The sequence below is a fragment of the Anolis sagrei genome, chromosome 5 (genome assembly GCF_037176765.1).
Source record: "Anolis sagrei isolate rAnoSag1 chromosome 5, rAnoSag1.mat, whole genome shotgun sequence".
In the NCBI taxonomy this organism is placed as follows: Eukaryota; Metazoa; Chordata; class Lepidosauria; order Squamata; family Dactyloidae; genus Anolis; species Anolis sagrei.
Window position 1 is genome coordinate 7,445,894 of NC_090025.1, and position 13,051 is coordinate 7,458,944.

The window sequence follows — 13,051 nt, forward strand, 5'->3', positions numbered from 1 at the left end:
GAGCTCACCTTGCTCCCCGGATTCAAACCTGCAACCTTTTGGTCAGCAAGTTTAGCAACTCAGCGGTTTAACCCACTGTGCCACTGGGGGCTTCTGATGGGAATTATAGTTACGGAGGAAAAATTGGTTGGGGAAATAGATGAGTGATGTGCAATCCCCTTATTGAACAAAACTGAATTAATAATAATAATAATAATAATAATCATCATCATCATCATCCCAGGTGACAGCAGGATTGAAGAAAAACAACTGGAAAAGCTGACACGATATGAGGATTTAAAGATCGAATTGCAAAGACTCTGGCACAAGCCAGTCAAGGTGGTCCCAGTGGTGATCGGCACACTGGGGGCAGTGCCTAAAGACCTTGGCCTGCACTTAAACACAATCGGTGCTGACAAGATTACCATCTGCCAGCTGCAGAAGGCCACCTTACTGGGATCTGCATGCATTATTCGCTGATACATCACACAGTCCTAGACACTTGGGAAGTGTCCGACGTGTGATCCAATACAACAGCCAGCAGAGTGATCTTGTCTGCTGTGGACTCATCTTGTTGTGTTTCAAATAATAATAATAATAATAATAATAATAATAATAATAATAATACACTTTATTTATATTCCACCCTTCTCTGCCTGGGGGACTCAGAGCAGATTACAGCATTTACATACATAGGCAAACATTCAGTGCCTTTACAATCATATACAATAAGACACACAAACACAAACAAAGGCAGGGGCTTTCCTTTAATTTCCGGCTTCTGGAGGCAGAGCCTGTGTTGTCACCTCCTGCTTGTGAGGTTGGCAAGATTGTATGTCAGCCTGTTTGGCCTGTGATTGTGTCTGATGTTCATGCTGATTTTCATGATGGGAATGGGGATGATGTTCCTGATGGTGGGCCCAGATTTGTTGGCATTGGGGATGAGGGTTCATTGGGACCTGAGTTCAGTTCAAATGAGAGGACTGAGCTGTCTCAGGAAGATTCACAAGGCCACATTCTTGGGAGAGGCCCTTCACAGCTTTTCTCAGACCAACTGTCTGAAGATGATTTGTCAGGTGCAGAAGGTAATGAAATCTAAGATCAGTGGTTCTCAACCTGTAGGTCCCCAGGTGTTTTGGCCTACAACTCCCAGAAATCCCAGCCAGTTTACCAGCTGTTAGGATTTCTGGGAGTTGAAGGCAAAAACATCTGGAGACCCCAGGTTGAGAACCACTGGCTTAGATAGAAAGCAGAGTTTTACTAAACAGAAGCAGATTCTTCAGAGACAGTTTGGCTACAACAAAAGAGAGATAACAAACCTTTATCTGGTGAGAAGATCAAAATAAATGATTTCCTTTCAGTTTTGGTATCTGAAAAAGCCTTATAATGATTCATGGAAGAGAATTGCCTCAGTCAGGTCAACACTGGAATTTGATCATGGTCTTGCTTCCAAGTGCTCTTAGTTTCATGTATCAAGTTTTTGCCAAGCTATTAGATTTCTCTGCTGTCTTGTTTCATGGATTCAAGTGCCTAGTTTCATGGATTTTTATGTACTTATCGATCTTTCCTTGAAGTTTATGGACTATTTTATATAATGGACCTTTACTGTTTTTGCTATTTTTTACTGCTATGCCTACATATATTCTTCATTAAAACTGCTTGCCAATTTTACCAAGCTGGCATGGTGTTTAAGGTTAGAGGTATTCCTGCCCTGAAGTATAACAGTTTCTTTGCCTTTTCCTGCCAAAGCGGTACCTATTTATCTACTCACATTTGCGAGTTTTCAAACTGCTGGGTTGGCAGGAGCTGGAGCTGACAGATGGGAGCTCACCCTGTCTCTTGGATTCGAACTGCCGACCTTCAGGTCAGCGGTTCAGCAGCACAATGGTTTAACCCATTGCGCCACCGTGGCTCCTGAATTATCTATGGGACCACAAACAATTTGAAAACATACTCATAGCATCATAGAGTTGGAAGAGACCTTGTGGGCCAGCCAGTCTGTGCCGTAACTCTTAGTGAAAGAGGCATGGACGTGACATCTTTCCCCAGGGGATTGCTTCTTGCCCTCCTTTAGGGAAACTGGAACTCCCAAGGACCAAAACACTGTAGATAACTCAAAATAGGTTTAATTGTTCACAAAGAATTATCCCTTTAAGGCAATAAGCTGGAAGTTTCAAAGGGGTAAAGGAAAATATACATTACAGTCTCTGGTTGTCTTGGGTCCAAGGAGTTTTGCAGCTGAGAAGCTTTTCCAGGTCCCTCTTTCTCAATGGCTGCGAATATCGGAATAATCACAACCCCAAGTCCAATGGCCTATATTTTGAAGGCACAAAGCCTTCCTCTGGTGCCAAAGAACTGGTTTGAAGGCACTTGAGCCTTCTCAACGTTGTCCAGGTTGATCTGAACATGAAGCATAAGTCTCAAGGATAAGAACCTCAGAATTGGTGCTGAGAGGTAACTTAATCAAGGGCTTCAGAGCCAAGTCTCTCTCTCACGTCCATCTGATAGTAAATTTGATGGTGGAATGGAAAAGGAAACACTGTCCTGCTCTCTAGAAAGAGGTGGGGTCAAACAATTCAACAGGAGGAGCAATTCAACTGGTGCAAACAACATTGGTTGACAGCTATAAATAACCAATGAATCCAACTATACATTTACAGGGTAAAAAGGCAAAATCAGATATGATACAACAGTTCAAATCCTGCAACTTACAGTTCTACATATAGGATGGCCACTCGCGCCATCACACAGTCCAACCCCATTTTGCCAAGAAGCAGGCAAATCACATCGAAAGCACTCCCGACAGATGGCCATCCAGCCTCTGCTTAAAAGCCTCCAAAGAAGGAGCCTCCACCACACTCTGGGGCAGAGAGTTCCACTACTGAACAGCTCTCACAGTTAGAAAGTTCTTCCTAATGTTCAGGTGGAATCTCCTTTCCTGTAGTTTGAAGCCATTGTTCCGCGTCCTAGTCTCCAGGGCAGCAGAAAACAAGCTTGCTCCCTCTTCCCTATGACTTTCCCTCACATCTTGATCCATGGGCCTAATCATGTCTCCTCTCAGCCTTCTCTTCTTCAGACTAAACATGCCCACCTCTTTAAGCCACTCCTCATAGGACTTGTCCTCCAGACCCTTGAACATTTTAGTCGCCCTCCTCAATTCAAAAGGCAAGAAGTCCTGATGACTATTATTCTATATACATGCATACTGTTTGCTGAATGTTGGGCTTTGAATGTGGCATTATTTCAAAGTGTGACCATTGCATAAAGTATGTTTGCTCTCTGTTTATATATAGGATGTCTTCACAGCTTAAGAACCCCCAAAGTTTGCATTATTACCGCACAATAAGCGTATTTGCTGGAACTTGCGTTGACCTTTGTTTCAAGTAAATGCATTGACAGTCAGGCTTATATTTGATTAATGTTCCTGCTCTTTCAAAGTTCTGTCTTCTGCCTGAAGAGAGAAGCGGGCCTTTTGTATGATATTCACAAGTCATTAACCTCCTGGGTTTTGCAGAAGTTGGCCTAGGCATAGAAAGCATTATTTATTATTTATTTAGTTTAAGCATTTCTATTTCCCGAGGGGGACTCAGGGCAGAGCACAACGTATACACGGCAAACATTCAATTCCGGAACGTAAAATAAACTATAAATATACAGAAACATTAAAATCAGTTATCTCAAAACCAGTTGTTAAAAACCATCCCAAAACAATGGGTTGTTGTAGGTTTTTTCGGGCTATATGACCATGTTCTAGAGGCATTCTCTCCTGACCTTTCGCCTGCATCTATGGCAAGCATCCTCAGAGGTAGTGAGGATGCTTTCCACAGATGCAGGGGAAACGTCAGGAGAGATTGCCTCTAGACCATGGCCATATAGCCCGAAAAAACCTACAACAACCCAGTGATTCAGGCCATGAAAGCCTTCGACAATACATCCCTAAACAGCCATACCAGATCTGGTTGGCAGGGTACAGTTTCCTATTATTACCTTATTGCACTAGCCCAAAGACTTGGTCCCAGAGCCAAGTTTTTACCAACTTTCTGAAGGACAGGAGGGAGGTGTCTGATCTAATCTTGCCATAACTGAGAGGCAATCACTGAGAAGGCCCTGTCTGTGACAGAGGTGGTACCAAGAGCAGGGCCTCCCCAGAAGATCTTAATCTTCATGGTGGTTCGTAAAGGGAGATTCGTTTGGACAGGTAAACTGGGCTGGGGCCATTTGCTTTGCTTGGTTAGGCAATCCCGTGTAGCTTGAGGATGATTGTCTTCCAGGTGTGGAGCCCTCTTCATGATCCACATGTTCTTCTGCAGTGAGGACATCGGTTTCCAGATGGAAGGTGGTCCTGGTCAGGGTTGGCTTGATACACCTTCCTCTTGGCACATTTCTCTCTTTCGCCCTCCATTCTTGCCTCTTTGAATTCTGCAGCACTGCTGGTCACAGCTGACCTCCAGTTAGAGTGCTCAAGGGCCAGCATTATTTATTTATCATTTATTTAAAGCATTTATATTTCCTGAGGGGGACTCAGGGCAGAGCACAACATATATACAACAGACATTCAATTCCGGAACATATTTCCCAGTTCTCAGTGTCTATGCCACAGTTTTTTAGGTTGGCTTTAAGCCCATCTTTAAATTTCTTTTCCTGCCCACCAACATTCCTTTTTCCATTCTTGAGTTCGGAGTAGAGTAACTGCTTTGGGAGATGGTGATCGGGCATTCGGACAACGTGACCAGTCCATCGGAGTTGATGGCGGAGGAGCATCTCCAGGGGCGTTTGGGGCTTTATAGGCCAAAGCCAGCACTTTGAAATTCTGCTCGGTAACAAACTGGCAACCAGTGGAGCTGACACAACATGGAAGTTGTGTGCTCCCTGAATGCCACCCCCGTTATTAACCGGGCTGCCTCTACTTGGACTATTTGAAGCTTCCGAACAGTCTTCAAAGGCAACCCCACATAGAGCATGTTGCAGTAGTCTATCCTGGATGTACCCTGGAGTGCGTGGAGCACTTTGTCCAAGTCTGACTTCCCAAGGTACGGGCACAACTGGCGCACAAGTTTTAATTGTGAGAAAGTCCCCCCAGTCACCACTGCAACCTGAGGTTCTAGGCTCACCTTTGAGTCCAGGAGGACTTCCAAGCTGTGAACCTGCGTCTTCAAGGGGAGTGTAACCCCATCAAGCACAGGCTGTAACCCTATACCCTGTTTGGCCTTGCGACTGACCAGGAGTGCCTCTGTCTTGTCTGGATTCAACTTCAGTTTGTTCCGCTGTTAGCCCCAGCTTCTGCCAACCTAGCAGTTCAAAAAATGCAAATGTGAGTAGATCAATAGGCGGGAAGGTAACAGCTCTCCATGCAGTCATGCTGGCCACATGACCTTGGAGGTGTCTACGGACAACGCCGGCTCTTCGACTTAGAAATAGAGATGAACATCAGAGTCCCAGAGTCGGACATGACTGGACTTAATGTCAGGGGAAAACCTTTATCTTTATGCAAAACTACCTTCACGCTATGTGTGTAAGGCATATATGAAACAAAAATCTATTTTGGGTCTTGTCACCAAGATAGTGTTATGTATAGATATGCAATGCTCCAAAATCTGAAAAAATTCCATAATCTGACTCTACTTTAACTACTATAATTCAGTGCCATGGAATATTTGGATTTGTAGTTTAGTAGAGAAGGCTAAACACCTTGTGAAACTGCAACTCCCATTATTCCTTAGCATTGAGCCATGGTGGTTAAAATGGTATTAAACCACATTAATTCTACAGTGTAGATGCCCCTCAAATCAAACCACGACACCACACCATTAATTAATGAATTTGGTTGTTGTAGGTTTTTCCGGGTTATATGGCCATGTTCTAGAAGCATTTTCTCCTGACGTTTCGCCTGCATCTATAGCAAGCATCCTCTGAGGATGCTTGTCATAGATGCAGGCGAAACGTCAAGAGAAAATGCCTCTAGAACATGGCCATATAACCTGGAAAAACCTACAACAACCCAGTGATTCCAGCCATGAAAGCCTTCGACAATTAATGAATTGATTATTTGTTCTCATCTCCCCAAATGATCACCAGCTAGACCCAAACAAAAAATGGCCTAAGCTTGTGCCTTGGTTGTAAATTGTTGCATGTGTAAATGGAACTTCTTCAATGTTTGTGAAAGACCTCATTCATGAGCTATTGTGGATTTTCACCTTAAGAACAGACAAGCATTCCCAAGCTCTGAGGATGACCTGGGAAGGAATCCCACTGGAGCATTGCAGCGCACCCAAATACCAGGGAGTCACTCTGGACCGTGCTCTTACCTACAAGAAGCACTGCCTGAATATCAAGCAAAAAGTGGGCGCTAGAAACAATATCATACGAAAGCTGACTGGCACAACCTGGGAATCACAACCAGACACAGTGAAGACATCTGCCCTTGCGCTATGCTACTCTGCTGCTGAGTACGCATGCCCAGTGTGGAACACATCTCACCACACTAAAACAGTAGATGTGGCTCTTAATGAGACATGCCACATTATCACAGGGTGTCTGCACCCTACACCACTGGAGAAATTACACTGCTTGATGTCAGGTATTTCACCACCTGACATCTGCCAGGAAGTAGCAGCCAATAGTGAAAGGACCAAGACAATGACATCTCCAGCTCATCCCTTGTTTGGGTATCAGCCAGCACGTCAACGACTTAAATCAAGACATAGTTTTCTGAGATCTACAGAGACAATCACTGGAACATCTCAGCAAGCGAGAGTCCAAAAGTGGCAGGCTCAAACCCATAACCTCAACCAATGGCTGATACCAAATGAGAAACTCCCCCCTGGGCACACCATGAGATGCAGAGCCAACCTCAAGAAATGGGGCCACAAAGTGGAATCCACAACATGCGAGTGTGGAGAAGAGCAAACCACTGACCACCTGCTGCAATGCAACTGAGCCCTGCCACATGCACGATGGAGGACCTTCTTGCGGCAACACCAGAGGCACTCCAAGTGGCCAGATACTGGTCAAAGGACATTTAATCAACTACCAAGCTTGCAAACTTTGTGGTTATTTTTATCTGTTTGTTTGTTTTGTTCTGTTAAAAATGTAATACAATGGTCTGGTTGCCCCTGACACGATAAATGTGGATTTCCTTCCCTGGCGGTTTTTAAACAGAAGCTGGATGGCCATCTGTCTGGAGTGTATGAATTATGTCTATTTGGACTGGATGACCGCTTCCAACTCTGTGATTCTATGGTCAAGAAGGAAGTGGTCAGTTGTGGGCAGCAGCCACAGCGTCTACAATGTTTCCAATGAACAGCATGGATATAAATCATGCAGTGGGACTATTACTAAGTGCCATCCAAATACAAGAACTAACCCATCTGCTGACCTTTTAATCATTTGAGAAAATCCCAGAGATTGCTAATAGCCAGGTGCAGAACCCATGAGCCAGGCTATTAATCACTATTATATAGGGAGCTCCTTTGGCCTGCATTTCGCTGCCTCTTGAAGCCTTCAGCGCATCAACAGCCGGCTGACCACAGAGCAGACCTGGGGTAGGCCTCTTCCATTATGATTATCGTTAAGTGTGGCGTTGGAAGCGGGGTGGAATGATTAATGCAACCAATTACCGCCTCGTTGACTTAATGGGAGCATTAAATTACAGTTCTCCGTGGAGAGATAGTAATAGTCTCTACGTTTTTTTCACTAGGAGTGGTAGCGTGGAAATTGTGCTTTGCCAGTTGGCATGGCTTGTAGCAAGAGTCCCCAAATTAAAGATCATGGGCTAGATCTGACCTGCTAAGATATTTTCGCCAGGTCCCACGCACACCCAATCTGGTCCCTGTTACATTTGCAAAGGAAGGAAGGAAGGAAAGAAGGAAGGAAGGAAGGAAGGAAGGAAGGAAGGATTGATTGTGAAAAGGAAGAGAGTGGGAGGGGAAGAAAGGAAGACAAGAAGGAAGAAGAGAAGGAACAAAAGGAAGGGAAGGGGGAAAGTGAGTATGGGAGGATGGATAGAAAGAAGGAAGAGGAGAAGGAAGTAGAAAAGGAAGAGAAGGGGAGAAAGGGAGAGAGGAAGGAAGGAAGGGGAAAGGAGGAAAGGAAGGGGGAGAAAGTGAGAAAGGAAGGAAGAAAAGGAAAAAGAGAAGGAAGGAGAAAAGGAAAGGGGAAGAAAGGATTGTGAAAAGGAAGAGAGTGGGAGGGGGAAGAAAGGAAGACAAGGAGAAAAGGAAGGGAATGGGGAAAGTGAGTATGGGAGGATGGATGGAGAGAAGGAAGAGGAGAAGGAAGTAGAAAAGGAAGAGAAGGGGAGAAAGGGAGTGAGGAAGGAAGGAAGGGGAAAGGAGGAAAGGAAGGGGGAGAAAGTGAGAAAGGAAGGAAGGGAAGGAAAAAGAGAAGGAAGAATAAAAGGAAAGGGGAAGAAAGGATTGTGAAAAGGAAGAGAGTGGGAGTGGAAGAAAGGAAGACAAGAAGAAAGAAGAGGAGGAATAAAAGGAGAAAAGGAAGGGAATGGGGAAAGTGGGTATGGGAGGATGGATGGAGAGAAGGAAGAGGAGAAGGAAGTAGAAAATGAGAGGAGAAAGGGAAGGAGGAAGGAAGGAAGGAAGGAAGGAAGGAAGGGGAAAGGAGGAAAGGAAGGGGGAGAAAGTGAGAAAGGAAGGAAGAAAAGGAAAAAAGAGAAGGAAGGAGAAAAGGAAAGGGGAAGAAAGGATTGTGAAAAGGAAGAGAGTGTGAGGGGAAGAAAGGAAGACAAGAAGGAAGAAGAGAAGGAATAAAAGGAGAAAAGGAAGGGAATGGGGAAAGTGGGTATGGGAGGGAGGTGGAAGGAAGAGGAGAAGGAAGTAGAAAAGGAAGAGAGGGGAGGAAGGAAGGAAAGAAGGAAGGGAGGAGAAAAGGAAAGGGGGAGAAAGGGAGGAAAGAAGGAGGAAAGGTAGCGTGAGAAGGTGGGAAAGAAAGGAGGGACAGAAGAAGAGAAGGGAAGAAAAAAGGAAGAAAGAAAAAGAAAGAATGAAGGGAGGGGAGAAAGGAGAAAGGAAGGAGGGAAGGAAGGAAGAAGAAAAGGAAGGGAGGGGGGAAGGAAGGAAAAAAAGAAGGAAGGAGGAAAGGGGGTGGAAAGAAGGAAGTAAAAGGAGGGAAGGAGGAATGGGGGAAGAAAGACAAAAAAAGAAAGGAAAGAGGAAAAAGAAATTGAGGGAGGAAGAAAAGGAAGGATATTTAAAATATTGTATTGTTCTTTCATGTCTTTTTGCACTACAAATAACATCTGTACCATCTGTACATCTGTATAGGAATCTGTGTTTTTTCAGACCAAAGTCTTAACAGTCTGAGGGATTGTGAACTTGAAAGGTTTGGAGACAACTTGCAAAAAAATTAGAAAATTACAAATACAGGGCTTTCTTTTGGAGAGATACATACCATCTTAAGGATAAACTGTCACCACAAAGCTTTTAACATATAGCCATGTTATTCCCAGGAAATAAATGCTTTTGAGTGCTGAACTGGAAAGGTCAAGTTTCTTCTTCCAAAGTGATATATCTTCCTTAGGAAGACATTGTTGTTTGTTGAGAACAACTTGAACACCAGCAAAATAGGTTGTTTGGGGTTTTCTATTTTTTGGAAGGGAGTCTTACAGACAGGTGGCAACTTTGGGTATCTATGGAGCTTGGCGATGAATCCACTTTGGGTTGTAGTCTTGAGTTTTCACGTCGCTGCCACCAGAATAGCTTCAGCACCTTGGATAGCTCCATTATTGCCTGGGATCCTATTGTTGTTGTTGTTCATTCGTTCAGTCGTCTCCGACTCTTCGTGACCTCATGGACCAGCCCACGCCAGAGCTCCCTGTCGGCCGTCACCACCCCCAGCTCCTTCAAGGTCAGTCCAGTCACTTCAAGGATGCCATCCATCCATCTTGCCCTTGGTTGGCCCCTCTTCCTTTTGCCTTCCACTTTCCCCAGCATCATTGTCTTCTCTAGGCTTTGCTGTCTCCTCATGATGTGGCCAAAGTACTTCAACTTTGTCTCTAGTATCCTTCCTTCCAGTGAGCAGCCAGGCTTTATTTCCTGGAGGATGGACTGGTTGGATCTTCTTGCAGTCCAAGGTACTCTCAGCACTTTCCTCCAGCACCACAGCTCAAAAGCATCGATCTTCCTTCGCTCAGCCTTCCCTATGGTCCAGCTCTCACATCCGTAGGTTACTACAGGGAATACCATGGCTTTGACTAGGCGGATCTTTGTTGCCAGTCTGATGTCTCTACTCTGGGATCCTATTAATCCCAGTTAAAGTCAAGGAACCCCGGTAGCGGAGCGTGGGTCAAACCCAGAACTGAAGACCAACAGGTTGGAGGATCGAATCCGAGGAGAGTGTGAATGAGCTCCCTCTGTCAGCTCCAGCTCCCCATGCAGGGACATGAGAGAAGCCTCCCACAAGGATGGTAAAACACCAAAATATCTGGATGTCCCCTGGGCAATGTCCTTGCAAATGGCCAATTCTCCCACACCAGAAACAACTTGCAGTTTCTCTTGTCACTCCTGATATGAAAAAAAAAGTTAAAGTGAAGCTGTTGAATGTTGAGCCAACACAAAGGCTAAGCAAATTTATTCTACACTAACATTGAGTAAAATTATGTTATACTCCAGAAACTTCATTTTTGTGGCACAAACTATGTTGAATTGGTTGAGACTCAATGTCATATTCATTGATAAGGCCCTCCAAGGTCATTTACCTGGCCCTCACTCAGGGTCAACCTAAGTCTGAAATGACTTGAAAGCACACAACAACAACAACAACTCTTATCTCATCAGCCAAAAGTATTTCCCACTGAAATAGTAATAAGTTTATATTTGTTAAAATGTTCTTCATTTTAATTATTGTATTGTTTTAAGTGTTTTTTTGCACTACAAATAAGATATGTGCAGTGTGCATAGGAATTCATGTTTTTTTTCAAATTATAATCCGGCCCTCCAACAGTTTGAGGGACTGCGACCTGGCCGTCTGTTTAAAAAGTTTGAGGACCCCTGCTTTATGTAGTTATACCGGCCACATGACCTTGGAGGTGTCTATGGACAACGCCGGCTCTTCGGCTTAGAAATGGAGATGAGCACCAACCCCCAGAGTTGGACACGACTGGACTTAATGTCAGGAAAAAAACCTTTACCTTTACCTTAGATTCACCCCATGACTTTAGAGTCCTGGGTTTGAATTCCGCATTGAGGATAACAGCGCTCTATGCAGTCATGCCGGCCACATAACCTTGGAGGTGTCTATGGACAACGCCGGCTCTTTGGCTTAGAAATGGAGATGAGCACCAACCCCCAGAGTCGGACACGACTGGACTTGATGTCAGGAAAAAACTTTTACTTTTACCTTAGATTCACCCCATGACTTTGGAGACCTGGGTTTGAATTCCGGATTGGCAATAACGGCGCTCTATGCAGTCATGCTGGCCACTAGGCCTGTCGGTTTTGTTTCGTTAATTCGTTTTTCGTTTTTTATTCGTTATTTTTTGAATATCCGACGCGATATCAAAACATATTTTTAAACCCGGAAGGGTTTAAAAATATCGAAGCAGCAGCCCCATGTATTTTACGAGCTGAAGCTCCGCTCGTTAATGGCATGGAGGCTGCTGCTGAGTGGTGCTGCAGTGCTGGAGCCTGGGAGCCAATCCGGCGCTCCCAAGAACCCCAGCACCAGCAGTGCACCGTGGCAGAAGCCGGATGGCGCGCGGAGGCCGCTTGTGAGCGCGCGCGCCATCCAATGGGCTCCGGTTCCTGCGCCCCCCCTCCTCCTCCTCCTCCTTCTCCCAGCTGTGTTGCAGGAAGTGCAGCTGGGAGGAGGAGGAGGAGGAGGAGGAGGAGGGGGGCGCAGAAGCCGGAGGCCGCTTGGATGGCGCGCGCGCTCACAAGCGGCCTCTGCGCGCCATCCGGCTCCGGTTCCTGCGCCCCCCCTCCTCCTCCTCCTGGGAGGAGGAGGAGGAGGGGGGGCGCAGGAACCGGAGCCGGATGGCGCGCGGAGGCCGCTTGTGAGTGCGCGCGCGCCAGCTGGGAGAAGGAGGAGGAGGAGGAGGGGGGCGCAGGAGCCGGAGCCCATTGGATGGCGCGCGCGCGCTCACAAGCGGCCTCCGCGCGCCATCCGGCTTGTGTGACTTCAGGGCTGTATATGACCATGTTCCAGAAGCATTCTCTCCTGACATTTTGCCCACTATGGCAGGCATCCTCAGAGGTCTGTTGGAAACTAGGCAAATGGTGAGTTATCATCTCTAATACTATGGAATGTCCAGGGTGGGAGAAAGCCATTGGTGACCATTACTGCAACATTCACACTTAGCCTGTTTGATCAAGAAAAATTTTTTTTCTAAAATGTTTTGTAAATATTAACGAAAATTCGTAAATAACAAAACATTTTTTTGGTAAGTTTTGTAAATATTTTTAATATCGAAACAAAAAAACACCCCAATTAAGAATCGAATTTAGAAACAAATTTTTTCTTGATCAAACAGGCCTACTGGCCACATGACCTTGGAGATATCTATGCACAATGCCGGCTCTTTGGCTTAGAAATGGAAATGAGCACCAACCCCCAGAGTCGGACACGACTTAACTTAATGTCAGGCGAAAACCTTTATCTTAGATTCACCCCATGACTTTGGAGACCTGGGTTTGAATTCCGGATTGGCGATAACGGCGCTCTATGCAGTCATGCCGGCCACATAACCTTGGAGATGTCTATGGACAACGCCGGCTCTTCGGCTTAGAAATGGAGATGAACACCAACCCACAGAGTTGGACATGACTGGACTTAATGTCAGGCGAAAACCTTTACCTTAGATTCACCCCATGACTTTGGAGACCTGGGTTTGAATTTCGGATTGGCGATAACAGCGCTCTATGCAGTCATGATCTTGGAGGTGTCTATGGACAACGCCGGCTCTTCGGCTTAGAAATGCAGATGAGCACCAACCCACAGAGTCGGACACGACTTAACTTAATGTCAGGCGAAAACCTTTACCTTAGATTCACCCTATGACTTTGGAGACCTGGGTTTGAATTCCGGATTGGCGATAATGGCGCTCTATGCAGTCATGCCGGAC